Genomic DNA, 26,321 nt, shown 5'->3' on the forward strand with positions numbered 1-26,321 from the left:
TTTATTTTTTGCACTATAAACAAAAAAAGCGACAGTTTTAAAAAAAATATTTTGTACTTTTTGCTATAATAAATATCCCCTTTTTTTTAAAAAAAAGCTAATTTTTTTCCTCAGTTTAGGCCAATATGTATTCTACATATTTTTGGTAATAAAAATTGCAATAAGCGTATATTGATTGGTTTGTGCAAAAGTTATAGCGTCTACAAAATAGGGCATAGATTTATGGCATTTTTATTATTAATTTTTTTTAACTAGTAATGGTGGTGTTCTGCGATTTTTATCAGGACTGCAATATTATGGTGGACACATCGGACACTTTTGACACATTTTTTTAAATCATTGACAATTATACAGTGATCAGTGCTATACAAATGCACTGATTACTGTGTAAATGTCACTGTCAGGGAAGGGGTCAACACTAGGGGGCAATCAAGGGGTTAACTGTGTTCCCTGACTGTGTGTTCTACCACCGGCCATGAGCATCGGCACACCCGCAATGCAGCGGGCACACGCGTGCCTGCTATCCTGCTTAACCACTTCAGCCCCGGACCATTATGCTGCCTAAGGACCAGAGGAATTTTTCCAATTTGGCACTGCGTCGCTTTAACTGCTAATTGCGCGGTCATGCAATGCTGTACCCAAACGAAATTTGTGTCCTTTTCTTCCCACAAATAGAGCTTTCTTTTAATGGTATTTGATCACCTCTGCCGTTTTTATTTTTTGCGCTATACACGGAAAAAGACCGAAAATTTTGAAAAAAAATGATATTTTCTAGTGTTTGTTTTAAAAAAAATCCAATAAACTCAATTTTAGTCATACATTTAGGCCAAAATGTATTCAGCCACATGTCTTTGGTAAAAAAAATGTCAATAAGCGTATATTTATTGGTTTGCGCAAAAGTTATAGCGTCTACAAACTAGGGTACATTTTCTGGAATTTACACAGCTTTTAGTTTATGACTGCCTATGTCATTTCTTGAGGTGCTAAAATGGCAGGGCAGTACAAACCCCCCCCCCCCCAAATTACCCCATTTTGGAAAGTAGACACCCCAAGGAAATTGCTGAGAGGCATGTTGAACCCATTGAATATTTATTTTTTGTCCCAAGTGATTGAATAATGACAAAAAAAAAATATTTACAAAAACTGTGATAGGTAGTGAGGAGTGAAATCAAAAATTTACGCCCTTAGAAATCCTGAAGGCGGTGCTTGGTTTTCGGGGCCCCGTACGCGGCTAGGCTCCCAAAAAGTCCCACACATGTGGTATCCCCATACTCAGGAGAAGCAGCTAAATGTATTTTGGGGTGCAATTCCACATATGCCCATGGCCTGTGTGAGCAATATATCATTTAGTGACAACTTTGTGCAAAAAAAAAAAAAATTTGTCTCTTTCCCGCAACTTGTGTCACAATATAAAATATTCCATGGACTCAACATGACTCTCAGCAAATAGCTTGGGGTATCTACTTTCCAAAATGGGGTCATTTGGGGGGGTTTTGAAATGTCCTGGCATTTTATGCACAACATTTAGAAGCTTATGTCACACATCACCCACTCTTCTAACCACTTGAAGACAAAGCCCTTTCTGACACTTTTTGTTTACATGAAAATTTTTTTTTTTTTTTGCAAGAAAATTACTTTGAACCCCCAAACATTATATATTTTTTTTAAAGCAAATGCCCTACAGATTAAAATGGTGGGTGTTTCATTTTTTTTTTCACACAGTATTTGCGCAGCGATTTTTCAAACGCATTTTTTGGGGAAAAAACACACTTTTTTAAATTTTAATGCACTAAAACAGACTATATTGCCCAAATGTTTGATGAAATAAAAAAGATGATCTTATGGCCGAGTACAGGGATACAAAACATGACATGCTTTAAAATTGCACAAAAACGTGCAGTGGCGACAAACTAAATACATTTTTAAAAGCATTTAAAAGCCTTTACAGGTTACCACTTTAGATTTACAGAGGAGGTCTACTGCTAAAATTACTGCCCTCGATCTGACATTCGCGGTGACACCTCACATGCATGGTGCAATTGCTGTTTACATTTGACGCCAGACCGACGCTTGCGTTCGCCTTTGCGTGAGAGCAGGGGGGGGGACAGGGGTGCTTTTTTTTTTGTTTTTTTTTCTTTATTTTTTTTTGCTTTTTTATCTTATTTTTAAACTGTTCCTTTCATTTTTTTTTTTTTTAATCATTTTTATTGTTATCTCAGGGAATGTAAATATCCCCTATGATAGCAATAGGTAGTGACAGGTACTCTTTTTAGACCCTAGATCTCTCTTCTGCCCTCAAAGCATCTGACCACACCAAGATCGGTGTGATAAAATGCTTTCCCAATTTCCCAATGGCGCTGTTTACATCCGGCACAATCTAAGTCATGAAATGCTCGTAGCTTCCGGTTTCTTAGGCCATAGAGATTTTGGAGCCACTCTGGTCTCTGATCAGCTCTATGGTCAGCTGGCTGAATCACTGGCTGCATTCTCAGGTTCCCTGTTGAGACAGGAGAGCCAGAGAAAAACACGGAAGACGGTGGGGGGTGGGGGGGGTCATTCCCTCCCACTGCTTGTAAAAGCAGTCTAGAGGCTAATTAGCTGCTAGGATTGATTTTACATGAAAGCCGACTGCTGGCTGAAAAGAATGATACCAAGATGATACCTAAACCTGCAGGCATCATTCTGGTATAACGACTCAAAGTCGTGAATGGCGTACCTGAAGACAAAAAAATGGTTAACAATAAAACACAGTAAACGGTAAAGTATAAAAAATTGCATACCTGAAAAGCAAACATGATAAAACATAATAACAATAAAACATTGCAGAATAGAATACAGTAAAAAAGAGCAGAACAATAGAGAGAGAATAGAGAGAGAGAGAGAACAATAAAACGACAACTATTTTTTTTTATTTTATATATTTATTTTTTTTTTTTACACTTTTTTTTGTAACTAACTTTTATAACTGTAACCGGTTCCAGGTTCGGGTCTCTCAAAATGCGATTGCATCTTGGGAGACCCTGTGAAAGTGAGCCTAGTCTGTGCAATGCTGTACCCTACGCTAATACTCAACTAGTGTATGGTAGCGTTCAAAACATTCACCAATGCAAAGACCAGGATTGTCAGGACAGGAGGGACAATAATAGCGGGTGTCACGCCTATATCCGCGCTTGCTGCAGACACAACATCTTTTTTGGGGGGGGTTAGTTGGGTAGGGGTACTCGGGAGGACATAAAGAAAACACCTCTCATGCAGCCGACTGCATTTGGTTGGGGATGTGAATGGGGGAATTACGGGTGCTGCAGAAGTGGTGGGTTCCTAATTAGGATTGGCGAATGCAGCAGGAAGGGCATGATAGGCACGACGGGCCTGTTTGTCTTCTTCTTGGTGGCAGCGGGACACTACTTGTGCTTGCCACCTCACCAGCTTGAACTGCACTTATGGGACTCGGCACATCACCAAGTGTTACTGCAGTGCTGGTTTGACTACGACCGGGGTGTACTAGGCCGCTGGTGCTTGCCAGTTCACCAAAACGCTACCAAAAAAACTGTTAGCGATCGCAGGGATCAGGCCTGACTCTGGGAACGCTGCAGTTATGCGTTTAGTGTTTTGTAAGTGACAGTGATCGATCGATACTGCACTTGGGTGGGCTGGGCTGGGCCGGGCGGAGGGGCAAAACGCAGGTGCTAGCAGGTATCTGGGCTGATCCCTCTAACACTGCGTTTTTGGGAACCCTAAACTGCTGGGGACGCTAGTATAGATCTGATCGGATCAGATATTGATCCGTTCAGATGCTATACCACTAAGGGAGGCGTATGCTGCATGCGTGGGTGTTAGCGGTACTGGTGCTAACCTGACGCTGCCTGGGGCTGGTACTTGCCAGTTCACCAAAACGCTACCAAAAAAACTGTTAGCGATCGCAGAGATCAGGCCTGACTCTGCGAACGCTGCAGTTATGTGTTTTGTAAGTGACAGTGATTGATCGATACTGCACTTGGGTGGGCTGGGCTGGGCGGAGGGGCAAAATGCAGGTGCTAGCAGGTATCTGGGCTGATCCCACTAACACTGCGTTTTTGGGAACCCTAAACTGCTGGGGACGCTAGTATAGATCTGGTCGGATCAGATATTGATCCGTTCAGATACTATACCACTAAGGGAGGCGTAGGCTGCGTGCGTGGGTGTTATCGGTACTGGCCCTAATCTGACGCTGCCTGGGGCTGGTGCTTGCCAGTTCACCAAAATGCTACCAAAAAAACTGTTAGCGATCGCAGGGATCAGGCCTGACTCTGGGAACGCTGCAGTTATGCGTTTAGTGTTTTGTAAGTGACAGTGATTGATCAATACTGCACTTGGGTGGGCTGGGCTGGGCGGAGGGGCAAAACGCAGGTGCTAGCAGGTATTTGGGCTGATCCCGCTAACGCTGCATTTTTGGGAACCCTAAACTGCTGGGGACGCTAGTATAGATCTGGTCGGATCAGATATTGATCCGTTCAGATACTATACCACTAAGAGAGGCGTATGCTGCGTGCGTGGGTGTTATCGGTACTGGCGCTAATCTGACGCTGCCTGGGGCTGGTGCTTGCCAGTTCACCAAAATGCTACCAAAAAAACTGTTAGCGATCGCAGGGATCAGGCCTGACTCTGGGAACGCTGCAGTTATGCGTTTAGTCTTTTGTAAGTGACAGTGATCGATCAATACTGCACTTGGGTGGGCTGGGCTGGGCGGAGGGGCAAAACGCAGGTGCTAGCAGGTATCTGGGCTGATCCCGCTAACGCTGCGTTTTTGGGAACCCTAAACTGCTGGGGACGCTAGTATAGATCTGATCGGATCAGATATTGATCCGTTCAGATACTATACCACTAAGGGAGGCGTATGCTGCGTGCGTGGGTGTTAGCGGTACTGGCGCTAATCTGACGCTGCCTGGGGCGACGCATATCATCACCGGGCGATCAGGGGGCTAAACCTTTATTCGGTAATAAATGGCGGGTGCCCTGACACTATAAAAAATAAACGAACTAACCAGCGTCACCCGTAACAGTTATACGGTGATCAGTGGTGAAAGGGTTAACTAGGGGGCAATCAAGAGGTTAAAACATTTATTAGATAGTATATGGGGGTCCCTGTCGCTATAAAACGCTGACGGCGAACCTAAATATTTACGTCCCTAACTAGCGTCACCAGTGACACTAATACAGCGATCAGAAAAATGATCGCTTAGTGACACTGGCGACAGGGGGTGATCAAGGGGTTAAAACTTTATTAGGGGGGGTTAGGGGGTTACCCTAGACCTAAAGGGGGCTAACACTCACTGCCCTAACACACTAACTGTCACAAACTGACACCATGCAGTAATCAAAAAAAAAACAAAACTGCTTGGTGTCAGTGTGACGGGGGGGAGGGGTGATCGGGGGGATTGGGGGGATCGGGGGGATCGGGGGGTAAAGGGGGGTGTAATATGTGCCTGGCATGTTCTACTGTGTGTGTGTGTTCGGTGCACTCACATTTCAGTCTTCTCTCTCGGCGCCGGAACGGAAACAGCCGAGCCGAGGAGAGATGACATCACATCCCCTGCCTCTGTGTACTACACAGAGGCAGGGGAAGAATCTCATTGGCTGGGAGCGATCACGAGGGGGGGCCACGATCGGATGGCCTCCCCCTCATCTCTGATCGCTGCCAGACCAAAGGTGACCGCCGCTGGAACCGGGGGGGTCCGATCGGACCCCCCACCTGTGGGAAGGCAAGGACGTATATGTATGTCCTTTTGCCTGCCCGTGCCGCTCTGTGGACGTATATAGTCATGCGGTGGTCGTCAAGTGGTTAAAGAAACCAAGGTACAGCTACCATGGTTCACAGGATCCTGCTGACCTACTGCAGTATAATGACGGCAGTTGGTTGGCAAGTGGTTAAAGGAATATTTCATTTTTATTGTTTCACTTTAAGCAATATTAAAATCACTGCTCCTGAAAAAAATGCAGTTTTTAAAACTTTTTTTGCATTGATACATGTCCCCTGCGGCAGGACCCAGGTTCCCATACACTTTTCATGGCAATAACTTACATAAAAGCCTTTAAAATGAGTCCCATAGACTTTAACGGTGTTCCACAGCTTTTTGAATTTGCCGCGAACACTGCATAATGTTCGGCGAACACCCAATGTTCAAGTTGAACTTACGTTCGACTCAAACATCGGGCTCATCCCTACTCCCAACTTTGTAGGAACAGTTTGGAGATGGCTCCTTTCTGTTCCAACATGACTGGGCACCAGTGCACAAACAAGGTCCATAAAGAAATGGATGAGCGAGTTTGGGGTGGAGGAATTTGACTGGCCTGCACAGAGTCTTGACCTCAACACGATAGAACACCTTTGGGGTGAATTAGAGCAGAGACTGTGAGCCAGGCCTTCTCATCCAACACCAGTGCTCGACCTCACAAACGCGCTTCTGGAAGATTGCCATAGACACACTCCTAAACATTGTGGACAGCCTCCCCAGACGATTTGAAGCTGTTATAGCTGCAAAGGGTGGACCAACTCAATATTGAACCCTATGGACTAAGACTGGGATGCCATTAAAGTTCATGTGTGTGTAAAGGCAGGCGTCCCGATACTTTTGGTACTACAGTGTATATATCTGCTAAGGATCTGATAGCATCCCTGTAAAAAAAATCCTCTGTTTTTTATTCACTGTTCACTTTATCAATCCTTTAATGCTGTGGCAGTTTAACAAAAATAAGATAAAGAGTCTATCAGTGACCAAGTTAAAATCCACGTTAAGTTAGTTCACACTAGTGTGACTCCAAAGCTGCACAATTTCGAGTGTGACCTTTATGCGTTGTTGATGCAACTTTACACTCTCTGGCACTTCAAAACAAAGTAGTGCAGGAGCCTTTTTAATGTCCCTACCACTTTAAGTCACATATTGGAATGGGCGCCACTGAAATCAATGTGCTGTGACTTGTCATGCAACTGTATATGTCCAAAGTCGCATGCAAGTTGTACTAGTGTGAATGGAGCCTTAACATTGATTATATCTTTTCTAATGTAAGGCAGGTAAAACTGAATGTAGAGAACTAACTACTTGTTTTAAAGTTTAGAAAACAGGCTGCAAAATGTATTATGCTATAGCCACAAACATTTTATAATTACATAAACTCTATGAAAAAGAGAATATATCCAGCAATATACACCCTAAAAGATAATATATAAAATAAAGTAAATTTCTAGAAAAAGCTAAACCATCCTTTAACCCTCCATTCCCTCTAAGAGCTTAATGATTTAGTCACACTAATGGTTTTGGAGGGTGACAAAACACCATGTTTGAGCCACGCTTTTAACCCCCCAACTTCTACCCCCTTTTAGCTGGGGATGTACACATGGCATGGCCAAAATACTTTTCATAGCCCCCCCAAACACTACTCATTCAATGGAATGGGGCCGCTCTGCAAACATCCTGCAGCCACATGCAATGTATGCGGTTGCAGTGTGCTAGTGCAGGATTTAAGGGGTTAAAGCAGGTGGCAAGGAGGTTATATAATGCCTCCTCACTGCCTGTCAAATGCTCTCTGAAGAGTGATCCAAACATGCATTTCAGAGCGTAAAGCTTGTGTGAAAAAGCCTTTCTTCCCGAATTCCTTTTTAAAAAACAAATTTTAAGATCCAGTGCATTACATGACTATGGATTTAAGCCTCGTACACACGATTGGATTTTCCGCAGACAAAACCTTGGACTTTTGTCCGAAGGCATGTGCCTGGATTTTGTCTTGCATACAAATGGTACACTAGATGTACTACGAGCCGAAAAAGAGGAAGTTCAATTGTCAGGCACCACCCTTTGTGCTCCTTCTGCTAATTTCGTGTTGATAGAAGTTTGGTGAGTGTTGATTTGCGCTTTTCATTTCACGCTTTTCAGTTAGTTTCTGAATGGCTGTTCGCCAACCAGCCATGTTGCGGAATTGAAGGAGGTAACTTGTAATTTATTATTGGCCTTGGAGTTATTGCTTTGACCCAAGTCCAGTCCAGGAACAGGAGGAGGAGGATTTCTTGGACCAAAAATGGGTTGCTTTATTAATCGTGATCAATTATGTCATATGCCTTTGCTGCGGGAGCTCCAGGAGAATAATCAAGATGTTTTTCGGAATTATCTCCAGATGACGGACCCCTGCTTTCACCAACTCTTGGCATTTTTGACCCCCCTATATTATAAAGCAGGACACATGCATGAGGCTTTTATTTTATTTTTTGGTTGAATAATGATTTGATTTGGTATATTTTCTATATTTTTGGATGCAAAGAATACACTTTTTGGTTAGTTCTATTGGCAGATAGCATGTCTAATTTTATTTGTTTTCTTTTTTTAATGTACAATAAAATAATTGTGGAGAATAATACTTGGCTATGTGTTTGGCTTCAAATTACATTTTGGGAGCAGGCAGTTACATTTTATAAAATACAATGTAGTATTAACAAGGGACACCAATAGTTGTATCTTTGATCTTAAAAACTATGGGAAAATGGTGTTGTGGTAACTTGCACCAAAATAAATAAATAAATAAATAAATAACAAGCATAATAATATTATTCTTAATATCACTAGAAAAAAAAAGCCTTTGAAAATTTGTTTGCAATAACTCAATCAGTATCACCAGCAAAGCAGCTTCATTATTATCCCATTAAAGAAGAAGAGAATGTGCCCTGCTTTTCTAGATTTCATAATTTGCCATGTCACGAATGTTAATTCTCCATTACAAATGCTAGTTTACAAGACCGACTGCTTCTGGCTCATCCTTGCTTCCGAGCATGCATGGTTGTACTTTGGACTTTTGTCCGACAGACTTGTGTACACACGCTCGTAAAATCCGACAACAGACATTTGTCCGCGGAAGATTTTAAAGCCTGTCATCCAACATTTGTCCGCAGAAAATCCAACAACAATTGTCCGATGGAGTGTACAAACGGTCGGATTTTTTGGCAAACAGCCTGTCATCACACATTTCCGGTCGGAATATCCGATCATGTGTATGCGGCTTTAGTAGAAGGGGATTTTGGCTTTTTAATTAGGAGTTTTTAACACATGGTGATAGGGGTAAACAGTGGGTATGTGGATAAGGATGTGAGGATGGACTTGATGCTCAAAGATCAGCTTTAAAATCCAAATCCACCTTTTACTCCATTTTAAATGTTACATCAATATTTAAAGTGTAACATGGTGCCAAGCATTACTGTCACATGAAAGTCACTGTGAATGAATGAACTACAAGCCCTGTTTTCCTCCATGGCAGACGGATTTGTAGTTCTTAATGGAATATAAGTGCTGTGATCACCATACTTTCAGTCCCTTCATGCTTCCTGCAGCCTTCCAACTGAAAGTTCCTACCTATGTATGGGAAGGGAGCTTGAGTAGGAGTCTGTAGAAGTCTAGCATTACAACCACAATCCACTGATTGAGGCTGCAATGCTTTGCAAGCTCCTGTGAAAAAAAAGAATAAATGCACATTTTTCCCTGCAAAAATACATGCAATTTCTTTATTTTTTTCTTTTAAAGGTGGGCTTAGCCTTTAAGTATTAAAAAAATACTTATATCTGTAACATATAATAGCTTAACGTCTTGGCACCCAGCACATTCAAATATGCAGCCTATTGGTGGCCGGGCCTTGGCGCTGAGCGGTCGCATATTTGCGTGCAATAGCGCTGACAGTCCCAAGCCGAGAGCACGTGCCTTGCACGCTCCTGGCACAATGACCGGCGGCTCATGGAAAGTTTTCTGATCATGTGACCACCGTGACAGCCAATCAAGTCGGTCATGTGGCCATAAGCCCCACCTTGCCTCCCGGCATAACAAACCACTTAAAGGGCCAGCACCAAGGGGTTAACATAGACACTGCTATTCTGCACTATTATCTGCAATGCAGGCACAAAACACAGTAGACAGAGCTGACTCAGTGGGATGATTAAGGCTAATAGACTGTACACTTTGCAAAGTGCAGATGCACTCGGCAAGTGCAATTGCTCCAAAGAGTAGTAAATGAGGTGAAGCTTCACTTTGCAAAGAATATCCAATCACGTGCAAGGAAAATAAAAAACAAAAACAGCATTTTTGATTGCACATGATTGGATGATGGAAGTCAGCAGACCTTCCCCTCATTTACTAAGCTCTGGAGCAACTGCTCTTGCAAATGCACTATTTGCTTTTAGAAAATCAACCCCAATTTAACTGTCAGCTGAAGTTATACATTTGAATGTAGACCTTTGTTTTAGCAATGTTCACAAAAGCCTGTCCAGATCAGTGTGTTATGGTAACATGATGAAGTAACATATCATGCACAGTGCCAAGTGTTGCAAATACAATCCAAATGCACCTTCACAATGCATTTCAATATCTTGCAGCTCACTACAAAATACAGATAAGCTGTGTTGAAATAAAATGCTGCCTTTCTGGTTGTATTGCACCGTGGAGCTTTGTAAAAAGATATTTCTACATTTCTACCTCGACTCACATATGACAAACCTGCTTTAATTTCCACGAACAGTCAAGTGGCAGTGTACATATTAACCAAACAATTCCTTTTCAACTGTGATATATCCTGAGCAAATTTGGAAAATTAAAGGTAGAATTTAATTGGTTACTAGGGGCAACTGAATTGTTATTCTACAAGGGCTTTCTGGTACAAAAATATATGCAAGCAAGTGTGTAGTCTCATATAAATATGAGGTTGCATTAGCTTTGTGCATCTATCAAAGGGCTACAGCCAATTTCAAAATAAGAAATATGGGAACCCAGGACGAAGTCATATTGATGAAACGCACCAGGACGTGGCTGTACAGCAACTGGAATTGACGTTTTACGTATCATTGAAGTGACGCTCCGTGTGTACTGGCTTATTGGTCGGGTGAGATATGGTGCCCATCCTGTCTGCCGTGACTGGGATATGCTTGGCGTCTGTTTACCATACCAATGTGCTTTTTATTTTGCCTTCTTGTAAGTGTATTACCATTGGGCCTCTGTGGTTTTAATAAATTAAGTTTACTTTACGTTATTGCACCATTTGGAGTTATTTTTCCTTTGCATATTATGGATTTCTATTGGTCTTTGGGTGCTTGGATCTATTGATGAGATATCCACAACCCTGAGGGGTACAATAGTGTTGGTGAATGTACATCCAATTTGGGAATTGGAGACACGTTTTTTTCTGTCACGTGGTGTGGTGTCAAGTCACTCAACCAATTGTTTTCTTTATCAAGTTTTGGACATAATTTATTATGGACTATTTTTTTTATGTTCATCTTTGATGCACTATCATTCACTGGGTGTGTAATATATATGTGTATTGTTCACATTATTACGTGTTCAGCGCCACTATTTACCTTGAGGTTATTTTTGGTAGATTTTGTTTAAGAAATATTTCTTAAACAATATCTTTTAGTTTTCTCTTTTTTGTGTTTTTTTTATCATCATCCCAAATGTTATTTTCCATTGAGATCTCTACATTATATTCTGTCACTAGCTTCATATATAGTAAAGCTTCAATTAAGCCAGAACGCATCCTTCCTTGACATATAGCATCTTAAACATGTTTGTACAGACTGCAAAGCAAACTTGTATTTGGGTTATATTTTCACAGGGTTTGAAGTCTTCTTCAAAGACTTAGGGAAGAAAAATGAATGGCTGAATACATATGCTGTAAATCTGCCCCTTACTTTATGTTGGAAATCAAAACCCATGTAAAGTTTCGTGATGTCTGCACGTTATCTGAGAAAAGCATACATTAATATATGAAAAGAAACACTGGAAATAGTAGACTTGTCAGTTTGAATGTTGGTGGAATAACTACATAAGATAAACGGTTCAGCGTGGGTTATGTTGCTGAATTTATAATCAGGGCATATAAAGCAGCGTTTCTGGAGTAGCTTAAAAGAGCTTGCTATGTTTATTGCCCACAAGGAGTACATAAACTGAACTCAGAATATTAGATGAGGAAGTGTACTATAAACCTTAACAGCTCTGAAATATTTTCACCCCAAACATAGAAACACTTGCTAGTATTCCAAGATGCCACAGGAGCTTCAAAGAAATGTATGTTCAGCCATGCATCAACATTCTAATTTATAAGTCCCTGCCATGTTGTCTTGCAGCTAACACAAAGATGCAGATGTGCATTTGATGTTGTAATACATTGCCAATGGGCACTTTTCAACTGATGCAAACTGTTGTGTATAACGCAGGATACTACGGAGAAAAATAGACAAGCTTATGAGGTTCTAAAACTGGCTGTTAAAGTGTATGTAAACGCTAACAATGAATGTATCTTATCTTCTCCCTTTTACTCTATTAAATATACCAATGAAAGTGTTTTGTTTGATCAATACAATAAAAAAAAAAAATATTTAAACGATAATCTAGTGAACACAAAACTTCCTGTACACATTGCCTGTTTTGCATTGCTATACATAAACAGTGTAATCAGCCCTGTCCAGTTATAATTGTAGATTTTTGATGAACCTCACCTCAATGCTATGCTATAGTCTTCCTATTTAAAAAAAAAAAATAAAAAAAATTATAGTTATTATAACTAAATTATACCTACTATTTCTCTGCTTCTGGGGTCCTCTGCCAGCGCTCTTGGCTCTTCCTCTTTTACGTGTGCCACCATAGAAAGCCCTATAGGGGCGCATGTGCAGAATAGTTCCCAAGCCAGGCTCTGTGCATCCATACATACACAAAGCATAGCTCAGCCCCGCCCCCACTCTCTACTCCCAGGATTTGATTGACATCAGCAGCAGCCAATGGTTCCCACTGCTGCCTGTCTGTCCTGTGAATGCAGGGAGACATGAGAGAATTGCTAGTGACTGGCACAGCGCTGAGGACTCAGGTAAATATAAGGGGGTGAGGGGGCAGTACAGATATTGAAAAATGTTTTACTTTAATGCAGGGAACGCATTAAGGTAAACAATGTCTTGGCTTTGGAACCACTTTAAGCTGGCCATACATGGATACAAAATCGAATGAAAAATTGAGCTGGTAGACCAATCGCTCAATTTTTGTTTGGTTAGTGTGCTTACTGCGACAGTCAATTTCTTTTTCAAGATCAAAAATGGTTGAATAAATATGGTGTAACATTTTTTTTTCTAATTGTCTGTAGGTCAGTTTAAAAAAAAGCAGTAGGAGCACTTGAGCTCCGCAAGATTTTACCCCCTTCATAACCAGACCAGTTTTTTGCTATTCGGCACTGAGCTACTTTAACTTGCAATTGTTTGGTCATGCAACACTGTGCCCAAATGAAATTTATAGCAATTTTTCACACACATAGAGCTTTCTTTTGGTGGTATTTGAACACCACTGCTTTTTTTTATTTTTTATTATATAAATAAAAAAGGCCAAAAATGTTGAAAAAAAATATTTTTTACTTTCTGCTATAAAACATATCCAATAAAAAAATTCAAATTTCTTCATAAATGTAAGCCAAAATTTATTTTGCGACATGTCTTAAAAAAAAAAAAACAATAAGTGTATATTAATTGGTTTGCATGAAAGTTATAGAGCCTACAAACTATGTTATAAATACAGCGACTTATAGTGGGACTGTGATAGTGTGGTGAGCAATCTAATACTAACTGACACTTTGTGGGAACTGACTGACATCTCCAGTGACACTTATACAGTGATCAGTGCTAATAATATACACTGTCACTGTACTAATGATACTGGCTGGGAAGGGGTTAAAATCTTGGGATAATCAAGGGGTTAACTGTGTGCCTAACAAGTGTTACTGTGTGTAGTATTTGCTGCTTTTCACTGCAGGGAAAAGAAACAAATCAATTGTTCCCTCTATTCAGAGCCCCCTGTTGCTTGTGATTTGACAAGGCTGATCAGCCAGTCCCAGCTATGAATCATTTGCCAAGATCTGCTGACAAACTCCTGCTGTGTCAAATCACGGCAGGAGTAGGCGAGCTGGGGCACGTGCATGCACCCCAACCCGGAAACCATTTGCGATGTATAGGTACATTATTGTGCCTGTATGGGCCACCTCATTGCAGTAAATGTACTTCAGCGGGTCTGGAAAGTGGTTAATCAATCAGAAAAAAACAACACTTAATGTTAAAAACAATTCACAGGAAAATGTCTGATACATTAATCAAGCCATTAAATGTTGGACTGAAAGATTCTATAATTGTTATTCAAATTTCTATTTAATTTTTCTATCCATGTATGGCCAGCTTTAACTGCTTCAGCCCCGGAAGATTTTACCCCCTTCCTGACCAGAGCACTTTTTACAATTTGGCACTGCATCACTTTAACTGACAATTGTGAGGTTGTTCGACGCTGTACCCAAACAAAATTTGTATCCTTTTTTTTCCCCACAAATAGAGCTTTCTTTTGGTGGTATTTGATCATCTCTGTGGTTTTTATTTTTTGCGTTATAAACAAAAAAACGACAATTTTGAAAAAAAAAACAATATTTTTTACTTTTTGCTATAATAAATATCCCCAAAATTAAAAAAAAAAAAACTGATTTCTTCATCGGTTTAGGCCAATATATATTCTTCTACATATTTTTGGTAAAAAAAATCTCAATAAGCATATATTGATTGGTTTGCTGAAAAGGTGGAAAGATTTATGGCATTTTTAAGTTATTTTTTTTTACTAGTAATGGCAGTGATCTGCGATTTTTAGCGGTATTGCAACATTGCGATGGACACATTGGACACACTTGACACATTTTTGGGACAATTGACATTTATACAGCAATCAGTGCTATAAAAATGCACTGATTACTGTGTAAATGACACTGGTAGGGAAGGGGTTAACACTATTGGGGCGATCAAGGGGTTAATTGTGTGTTCCCTCACTGTGTTCTAACTGTATGGGGAAAGGACTGAGTAGGAGAGAAGACATTTTATTGTTCCTACATAGTAGGAACAAACGACATGTCTCCTCTCCTCTGACAGCACAGGGATTTCTGTGTTTACACACAGAAATCCCCGTGCTGGCGCTCATGCACACGTTCACGCGTGGCCGGCGGCAATCGCGACTGCCGGCCACATGCTTCAGGTCCCCCGCTGTGCAGCAGGGGGCGCACGTGCCTCTCCGGCATCACGCGCACGTCCTCTGGTGGCTCTTAAAGGAACCCCATACCCGTACGGGGTTTCACGCAGGGAAGCCATTCTGCCCCGTAAATGTATGCGAGCCGGTCAGGAATCAGTTAATCCATTTTCTGTAGTAACCTGTAACCCTGTATTCCTACTGCCATAGATGGATCAAATTTCAGCTGAATTTTGATCCATCTATGGCCATTCCCACTCAAGAGAAGTTCATCTAATGAATGTTGATGGAATGTTGGAAAACTTCTGTTTATCAGTGGCTGCAGCCAATGAGCTGAACAGTGTATTTTGACAGCAGAGGAATCCCTCTGCCGGAATATAATGGCACAGCGGGGAAGATTCCTCCATCCACCTTACATGTGTGGATAGGGGTATCCAATCATTTTCTTTCTTTTGGCCTGCTGGCTTAATAAAAAAGGCAAATAATCTATGGGCACAATATATAAATCATAACTAAATATAATAATAATAAGCTAATCAAAACTTTAATCAATATAACTTATAAACAAATGCTAATCAATACAACATATAAATGCATGTGAATCCACTTCAATAAATATAGCATGTAAAACACATACTGTATAAACTCACTCATATATATTGTGTTTCAACAGACATTTTTGTATGTTTTGTCATAAAAAACAATAAAACTGTAAAACAATAAAAAGTTTGTATTGAAGTTTAGCTAGTCCACAATATTGAATTAATTGAACTAAGTGATAAAGAAAATCCCACTTTTGATTGTGACTCTCCAGCGCCCAAAAACACCACCACACTGTGCTGTGATAAAAATCTCATCCATGGTGAATAAATATAACTATACCCATGAAAATCACAAGACTAAAAATATAAAAATATTTTATCCATTAGATATACCACAAATATATCTTACCCTAAAAAAAAACTAAAAAAGACAGTAGAGAATAAAAAAACACTTAGGAATTAATGATAAAACAGTTCAAATCAAATTCTATATTCAGTCCTCGGGAGATAATACTTGTGTGGCATAAATCTCCCAAGATTCACAATGGCTGATATTCTGAGGGAATTTCCACCTCTCCAATGCTTTTTTACTTTTTCAACACTCCAGAACATCAAACTCCTGGGGTTGAACTCATGGTGATTGCTAAAGTGATTTGAATCTATGTGTTTCTTGTAACCTCTTTTTATATCATAACTGTACTGTATATACTCAGTCTGACATGCAAGCTTCTTGAGGTTTGACCAACATACTTTAGGCCACAAGGACACTCCCGCATATATACTACCCCTTCTGAGAAGCAAGACACAAAATCTTGGATCATATGCACTTTTCCCCTGGCAAATGCTGTGAATTCCTTCTGTCTTTTTACATTCCGTTTAGGGTCTCTGCATGCACAGCACCTGCCACAGGCGAAAAAAAACTTTTTGGTCAAAAAATGTAAAGCTGTTTTGTTTCGGAGGTTCTTTCACATTTTTCACCAGCAAGTCCCTCAAAGTGCGTGGTTCATGATAGATACATTTAGGTTTATCAGGAAGAATTGGTCCAAGTTGTCGACCCCTTTGGAGAATAGGCCAATACTTTCTAAAAATACTTTCTATTTTCTTATACTGAATATTAATAGTATTGATAATCGCTGTATTAAAATCCTCCTTGATTTCTTTCACTTTATCCTGGGGCATGACCTCTCTATTCATATCATTCACCTTCTGAATTTTCTTTCCATGTTAGTATTATGTTCTTCTTCTTATTATTATTATTCATTTTACTCATAAAGATGCATAAATACTCCTGGTCCTTGGTTAAGATATCATCAATAAAACACCTGTAACATAATAATTTTTATTTGCCTTGTAACACACTTTCCTCTTCCCATTTTACCACAAAGATCTTAGCTATACTGGGGGAAAATTTAGCCCTCATAGCAAAACCTGCAATTTGTAATATTTTTTGTTGTGCCAAAAGTAATTGTGATCAAGACCAAAGGCTAAACACTTTAATGAAAATGTTTTATGTCTCCTGGACAATGTTGAGTATTTCCCCAATGCCCATTCACGGGCTTTCATTGTACATTAGCTGTCACCAAAATACAATGCTCTGAAGCTTCTAACCTACTGAGAATCTGCAAAAGGTGTTTTGTATCCTTAAGGTATGCTTTTGTACTTTGTGCAAAAAAGTCCAGATATTATTCCAACCTTGAACTAATGGAGTTGATACCATTTACGATAGGCCTGCCTGTTGTTGTGTATTTTAGGAAGATGATATATCACAGGAATGCTACAAGCCGAGGGTATCATATATTCTGCTTCCTTCTTATCAAAACTTTTATTTTTATGGGCACCCTAAAAGTTGTCACATAGGCCAGGAAGTTGTTCCTGGCTGGATAACCAGGTGAAAATAATGGAATGAAAGCCCGAAAAAGTTAACAAATGCAGCCACCATATCTAATTACTGGTAAACTGCAATATCATACATTTCTGTTCTTAGTATTAGGTACACTTTAGGAAGCAAAAACACAATGGAAATGGTATAAGTATAGATTATGGGTCCTGTGACAGGTCTTTCACTGTGTAAAGATGCAGATAGTCCCTCTTTCCTAGTTACATAGCTTATAAGGTTGAAAAAAGACATCTATAATCAATTTTCATAGCTGAGGTCCTCCATCCCTCTTATTAATTGTATTGCATCCTTCTAATTCAACAACATTTTTCCTGAGAATTGGTGATTAAACTTGAACTGCAAGATAAGGCCAAACTAGTTTTATAAAAGAGTAGAATTTGTTATTTATCCCTTGAATGTATGGCCTTTTTTAATGCATGAGAGTAGTGCTAGCTTTGTTAGCGATAGCGATATTACTAAGTCTGTGATCTACAAGCACCCAAAATCCTATGCCATCACAGATTCTCTCAGGGGAGCCCTCTTAATGTATAATTTGCATGTGTATTTTTGGCACAGAGATGTATAACTTTACATTTCTTAATATTGAACTTCATCTTCCAAGTAACTGTCCAACCCCCTATTTTCTCTGTTTTGGCACAGAAAGTTTCCCCGTGCAGATTGTAAAACTGATTGTCAGGCAGGTGTTGACCACAAAAGAATATTCTCCAGTCAGTCTTTGCATGTTGTACACATGTGTTGCAAGAGTAGCTTCCCCTGTGTCCAGGCCTATCTAGTTTAACAGACAGGCCATTAAGCTAGACATAAAATCATATAGTGATTCCGCACTACAGCAATAATAAAGTGCAAAAAGTGCCCAATGTATAGGGTAAATAAACAATGTGCAAATGGTGCCCAATAAGTTGGGGTAATAATAAAGTGCAAGAGTGATTAGTCCATAAGTTGGTGTAACAGTCCAGGGGCATTAAATTCAATGTGGTGATAGTCTCTTAATTCAGCATTTTTCAGTAAATGTCCAAAATTTTTTTTCTCAAAAATGCATTTAGATAAACTACACAGCAACAAGGTGAGAGGTGTATAATCCCATAAATGAGCTCACAGAACCCTCACCTTGATATCTTGAAATATCAGCATAAGGTAATGTATAGGAATTTGTTCCGCTATTCCAACATCCACCACCAGGGGGTCCTCCGTTCCACTTAGTGTAAAACCTGAATGGATACTTCACATCCACGTCCTTATACAATCTCGTACCCGCAGAGGGGGGGGGGGAGAAGTGGGCAAGGATGGGAGAGATAGAGAACTCCAATAGTGTAGTATGTTTATGATTAAAATATGATTTTATTAAAAAATAGGCTGGACTCTTACATTGAAAAATAGAAAACAAGCATAAAACAAATAATATGGCATCTGGACGCCGTTCTCACATCACTTCCGGTATACTTCAACCTCCGGCCAATCTCTTGCCCACTTCTAACCCCCCACTCTGAGGGTACGAGATTGTATGAGGACATGGATGTGAAGTACCCATTCGGGTTTTACACTAAGTGGAACGGAGGACCCCCTGGTGGTGGATGTTGGAATAGCGTAACAAATTCCTGTACATTACCTTATGCTGATATTTCAAGATATCAAGGTGAGGGTTCTGTGAGCTCATTTATGGGATTATACACCTCTCGCCTTGTTGCTGTGTAGTTTATCTAAACGCATTTTTGAGAATTTTTTTTTGGACATTTACTGAAAAATGCTGAATTAAGAGACTATCACCACATTGAATTTAATGCCCCTGGACTGTTACACCAACTTATGGACTAATCACTCTTGCACTTTATTATTTTCCCAACTTATTGGGCACCATTTGCACATTGTTTATTTACCCTATACATTGGGCACTTATTGCACTTTATTATTGCTGTAGCGCAGAATCACTATATGATTTTATGTACTTATGAGTGGAAAGTGAACACTGTCAGATCCTGCTGCAGACAGCTTTTTTTCACTTTATTTGATTGCACTATAATGCACGGTACGCACTTTGGTTATTTATTTGTTTATTTTCTTAATTTCTCAGTTTACGAGGGTTTCCCTCTTTCTATTAATTAGGGGATCATTCTGAACACATCTTAGTAGTGCGAATACCTTTTTTGTTTTCATTTTTTAAGCTAGACATACATCTGAAAGAACATAGTCTGTGTCTTAACCATAGGTGTGCGCAGCCTATTGCATTAGGATGTGCACCCCTAAGCTCAAACACAAATGCCTGTGTGTGTGTGTGTGTGTGTATGTGTGTAGATAACAGAAAATGGTTATCAAATACTTACCGTAATTTTCCTTTCCTGGCCCATCCTCACGTCAGCACACAATGGGTTAGCAACTCCTCTGGAGCCCCACAGGACCACCTGTTCCTAGCTAAATAAAAGACAGCCCCCCCCCCAACTAAAGTGTTTGATAACCTAGCCTGTTACAGGCCACTAGGGAGGGAGTCCTGTGCTGACATGAGGATGGGCCAGAAAAGGAAAATTACGATAAGTATTTGATAACAATTTTCCGTTTTCCTGGCCCACCTCACGTCAGCACACAACGGGATATACCATAGCTGAATAAATGGGTGGGAGAGAACAAGTTTGTCCCAAACTTGCTGACCACACATGTAGTTTGTAAGGTTGAATGAAGGCTGCACAAGACCTTCAAGCTAGCCATCTTACATATATCTTCCAAGCAATCCTGGTATAACTGCCTCAAAGTCAAATAAGCTTGCAATTGTTTTGTGGGTGATGGCAACTCCCATAGTATAAGAAGGAGTAGCCGGCCAAATTGCCATCACCCACGTTGGGTCAATAACATCCCGAAGAGTCAATTCTGTAGACTCAAGCACAATTGCACCTGAGTGCAGGACTACATTACCCATGGTGAGACCTTAACAATGAAGTTTAGGGACAAGGGCTACCCCAATGAGATAGTCGAGGGAGCTTTCCAACATTACCTTCACACTGAAGTTAGGAGTGATACAACCAAGACCATGGATGATAATTCCCAACCAATCTACTTTGTCACGCAGTTCCATAGCCAATTTAGAAAAATGGAAAGAATCTTGGTAAAACATTGGCCAATTCTCAGTGAGGATCCTCATCTTAAATCCACACTCACGTATCGACCACAAGTCACCTACAGAAGAGCCAAAAACATCAAGACCAAAATAGTGCCCAGTAGAATAAAAACACAAAGTTCGATACCCACTGTGAGCACATCCTTTACCTTTTTCAACCTCAAGGGAATGTATCGTTGCAAAAAACCCCTGTGTCTCACATGCAATCATGTTACACACAGACAAAAAGAATTTATATGTAAAGGTAAATCATACACTATACTCGTGTATTGTCTGACATGGCCTTGCGGCCTACTTTATGTAGGCCGCACCATCCGGACCCTTCGCAAAAAGTTCGGTGAGCACCGAAATTTTGTTGAAAAAGGGCTGGACAAATATAGTATCGCTAGGCACTTCAAGGAATTCCATAAACAGTCCTCCGCAGGACTGCATGTCTGGGTCATAGAGGACATTCCCAAGCAGCTCCCCTCAGCCGAACGCTATAAGAGATTATGTGAAAGGGAAATTTATTGGATTTTTACCTTGGATAGCCTTTCGCCTGGGGGCTTAAATGAAGGCATAGAAATCAATGTCTTATTATAAGTATCAATTACTGCTCCTGTTGCCCATATTTTTTCAACCACTCAGTGGCCCATCCAATACCATATACATGTATAATCCATCATCACAGGCTCACTTTTTGTGTTGGTAATGGATACATACAGATACATATATATATATATATATATATGCACATACAGTGGGGACAAAAAATATTCAGACCCCCTTAAATTTTTCACTCTTTGTTATATTGCAGCCATTTGATAAAATCATTTAAGTTCATTTTTTTCCCATGTAAACACCCGCACACGGCATGTGTGTTTGAGCTTAAGGGTGCACACCCTAATGCAATAGGCTGCGCATGCCTATGCTCATATATTTAACTTGTATGGTTGTAGAAAGTCAACCATCACTGCAGCCCTCCACCAGTCAGGGCTTTATGGCAAAGTGGCCCGACGGAAGCTTCTCTTCAGTGCAAGACACATGAAAGCCCGCATGGAGTTAAAAAGTAACACCTGAAAGATGGTGAGAAATAAGATTCTCTGGTCTGATGAGACCAAGATAGAACTTTTTGGCCTTAATTCTAAGCGGTATGTGTGGAGAAAACCAGGTACTGCTCATTACCTGTTCAATACAGTCCCAGCAGTGAAGCATGGTGGTGGCAGCATCATGCTGTGGGCGTGTTTTTCAGCTGCAGGGACAGGACGACTGGTTGCAATCGAGGGAAAGATGAATGCGGCCAAGTACAGGGATATCCTGAATGAAAACCTTCTCCAGAGTGCTCAGGACCTCAGACTGGGCCGAAGGTTTACCTTCCAACAAGACAATGACCCTAAGCACACAGCTAAAATAACGAAGGAGTGGCTTCACAACAACTCCGTTATTGTTCTTGAATGGCCCAGCCAGAGCCCTAACTTAAACCCAATTGAGCATCTCTGGAGAGACCTAAAAATGGCTGTCCACCAACGTCTACCATCCAACCTGACAGAACTGGAGAGGATCTACAAGGAGGAATGGCAGAGGATCCCCAAATCCAGGTGTGAAAAACTTGTTGCATCTTTCCCAAAAAGACTCATGGCTGTATTAGATCAAAAGGGTGCTTCTATTAAATACTGAGCAAGGGTCTGAATACTTAGGACCATGAGACATTTCAGTTTTTCTTTTTTAATAAATCTGCAAAAATGTCAACAATTCTGTGTTTTTCTGTTAATATGGGGTGCTATGTGTACATTAACGAGGAAAAATTAACTTAAATGATTTTAGCAAATGGCTGCAATATGACAAAGAGTGAAAAATTTAAGGGGGTCTGAATACTTTCCGTCCCCACTGTATATATATATATATATATATATATATATATATATATATATATATATATATATATATAATTTTTCTATTGACCCCACTCAGTCACCCATGACTGTTTCCGATCGACCATTTATTGATTTTAATTTGATGTATTACTTCATACTCTTTGCTGTTTAGGTGCCTATGCATCTGCACCTCCACACACATATACGCACCATTACACATACATGTGTACACATGCGTCGGTATTCACATCTATATATGTGACAATTTGATGTGACAATTTGATGTTCAGTCCAATTCACTCAGTCCTTTACTTTTACTATCAATTTGATGTCTTTCATCTTTATTCTTTAGTATTATGATTTTCATTTTTTAAATTTTTATTCCTATTTTTATTTTTATTTCTATATTTATTTTTAATTTTATTTATTTTACTTTATTTTATTTTTTTCCATTTACTTTTGTCTTTATTTTTATTTTCATTTCTATTTTTATTCTTATTTCTATTTCTATTTTTATTTTTATTTTGATTCTTATTTTTATTAATTATTTTTTTCATTATCCATTTTTATTTTATTTTATTTATTTTTTCATCTTTATTTTTCATTTATTTTTATTTTTATCTTTATTTTTATTTTTATTTTTATCTTGTATTTTCTTTTCCCCTTCTCTGAATACATTTTTCCTTTTCCCATACACATTTCCAGTCATCGATTGATGCATCGATGGAATTACTGTAGCTTCGTTTCTCTTATTTTATTATTCTAATGCCCCGTACACACGGTCGGACTTTGTTCGGACATTCCGACAACAAAATTCTAGGATTTTTTCCGACGGATGTTGGCTCAAACTTGTCTTGCATACACACGGTCACACAAAGTTGTCGGAAAATCCGATCGTTCTAAACGCGGTGACGTAAAACATGTACGTCGGGACTATAAACGGGGCAGTGGCCAATAGCTTTCACCTCTGTATTTATTCTGAGCATGCGTGGCACTTTGTCCGTCGGATTTGTGTACACACGATCGGAATTTCGGACAACGGATTTTGTTGTCGGAAAATTTTATATCCTGCTCTCAAACTTTGTGTGTCGGAAAATCCGATGGAAAATGTGTGATGGAGCCTACACATGGTCGGAATTTCCGACAACAAGGTCCTATCACACATTTTCCGTCTGAAAATCCGACCGTGTGTACGGGGCATTAGTGTTCCATTTTTTCCATTATTACCTTTTATACTTCATTTATCATGTTTTTGTTTTTTTCACCACCTGTCATTAAACAATTTTCCATTATAGTCTCATTTCATCACCAGTTCACTTTAGCATAGATGATAGTTGTCCATATTAGTTTCAATTGTGTTAATTGAATAAGCTTGAGCTCCATTAGTGCTCAGTGTGGTTTATCTCTGGCTCAAATTTGTGACTGGGAGCATAATATATACCACTTCTAAGATGGCCCTATCAGAGCCTGAGGAAGAAGCATGCATGCTTCGAACGCGCGCACCCTCCCGCTGTAGTTTAATCCGGAAGTGACAACATCACAGCGGGACGTTCCGGTGTTCACGGATCCCTTCCCCTGGATACTAAAGGCATTGGCTTCCACCACTGCATTCGCTACCAAGGACGGTATTATTTGGATAAAGCTTAGGCAAACTGTACTGTAAATTGGTCTTCTGATGAGGTCTCTGCCATCCTTCATCAATTAGCTCTTTACGCTCTATCATTATGGGTGTTGGTTATGGCGTGGATATTTGCAGCATACTTTCTGCTATAGCCGCCTTAATAGGGCTTAGAATTTTGCACAACCACAATCACGTCATTTCTCTGTCACTGCTGACTGCATACAGGCCCAAAATGCACACTGAGCTTGGTGAGGCATTTCCTATCATGATGGAATAAACGTATGTGAGCCAATGCCACATGGGGTGCTTGGGGAGCCTGAAAGTTGTCCTGTGGAGGACCCCACGGGATGCGTTTTTTTTTCATGATATTGCATGGCTTCCTCATTGAGAGTGATTTACACCCCATATGCTGCCACAGAGACCAGCAGAGGGGCTCCCTGATGAACAATGCATTTAAACACAGGGACCACATCCCAGCAAAGCAGGATGGACAGCCCAAGCATTATACGAGCTAGGCAGGAGACATGTGCCAATTTCCTGGATCCTGTCCCTTTACAGGGTAAGTGGAAATGATGCCTTTAAAGTGTATTGATCACATGCTTAATAAATGTGACATCCTGTTAGGTGTGTTCATCCTGGTCAGGATAAGATGATCATTGGCGGGTCTTATGTTTTTTTTTTTTTTCTGCCACTTCAGTCGACCTTTTCGAGGGGATTTAATCAATTTTGAAGATCATATTTGTACAATCACCCTCTCGGTGTCTCATCATCGTAGCCTTTGCCATATCCAAAACATATAATATACAAAATATTACATCTCCAAAGGGGCCGGAGCTGACCCAAGGCACCCCTCTTGTCTCCTTTCTTCCTCTATTTTCCCAACCCCCCCCGCCACCTCCTCCCCAACCCATCCCCCCTCCCCTCTCTCCAAGGTCAATTTCTCTTTAACTCTTCCGGTGCCAAACTAAGGCATTCACTTCTTTGACATATCTCCAGGTTTTTTTACATTTTTTCCAACGTTCCCAGGCCTCCAGATTCCCACTACCTACTTCTTCTGTAGTATTTGCCAGTACCTCGTTATTATATGTTTCCTCTACGGCATCAAACCACTCCCATATCTCTGGGCCTTCCTTCCTCTGCCATCCCTTCGGTATTAATCTCTTTGCAGCATTTAGGAGAAAGGGTAGCAATGTCTGCTTGTATTTTCTTGTATCTCCTTCCCCCCCATGGAACAACACCACCCACGGATCCTCCACCACCTCTATATCAGTGATTGTCTTTATTAATGCAAGAGTCCTCTTCCAGAAAATTTTTATTTTAGGGCAGCTCCACCAAATGTGACCCATTGTTCCTACATCTTGGCAACCTCGCAAACAAAGTGCCGATGTACCACTCTGATATTTACTTAAGATCTCGGGGGTTATATAGCTTCTACTTATACATTTATAATTCATTTCTGCTGAGCGTGTATCTAGTGTTAAATTAAATATCCTATCTAATATTTTACTTATTGTGTTTTTGTCTTTCTTCATGCCCAAGTCACTCTCCCATTTCTCGATGAATGGCATTATCTCCAACTTTTCCGTCCTCATCAGGATTTTATATAACTTCGAGATTATATTTCTCGGGTCTTCTAGATCACATAACTTTTCCATCTCTGTCAAGTCCTCCCCAGACCTAATGGGTTGTGGCAGCTTGCTCACGAAATGTTTCAGTTGTAGATATCGCCATTCATCTATCTCACGTGTCTCCCTATCTTGTCTAAGCTGTTGAAGTGTTATTATTTTACCATCTTTAATTATTTCTCTAACCTGTGTTGCCCCCCCAAAAACCTCTTTTCCTCCTACCTTTTCCATACCTTGTGCAAAATATTCATTATCTTTAAGTGTCAATAATGGTGAGTTATATTTCCCTATCACTTTCTTGTAAACCCCGTCCCAAACTTTAAAAACATTCTGTGTAATTACGTGGAGATTTTTATCTAAAGTTCTACAATGTGTGTATTTTCTATTTTCACCCACCGTTTTTCATTATCTTTTTTAGCCCATACTACTAATCTTGACAAAACTATGGCTTTGTAATAATTTTGAATGTCTGGTACAGCCAGTCCACCATTTTCTTTACTTTGTTTTAATGTCTGGAAGGAGACTCTTGACCTTCTATTTTTCCAGATAAAGTTCATTATTATCTTTTTTAATTTTGTTAGATAAAACTGGGGAAGTGGAACAGGGATCATCTGGAAATGGTAAGTTATCCTAGGGAGGAGGGTC

The sequence above is a fragment of the Aquarana catesbeiana genome, linkage group LG07, assembly GCF_042186555.1.
Source record: "Aquarana catesbeiana isolate 2022-GZ linkage group LG07, ASM4218655v1, whole genome shotgun sequence".
Lineage (NCBI taxonomy): Eukaryota > Metazoa > Chordata > Amphibia > Anura > Ranidae > Aquarana > Aquarana catesbeiana.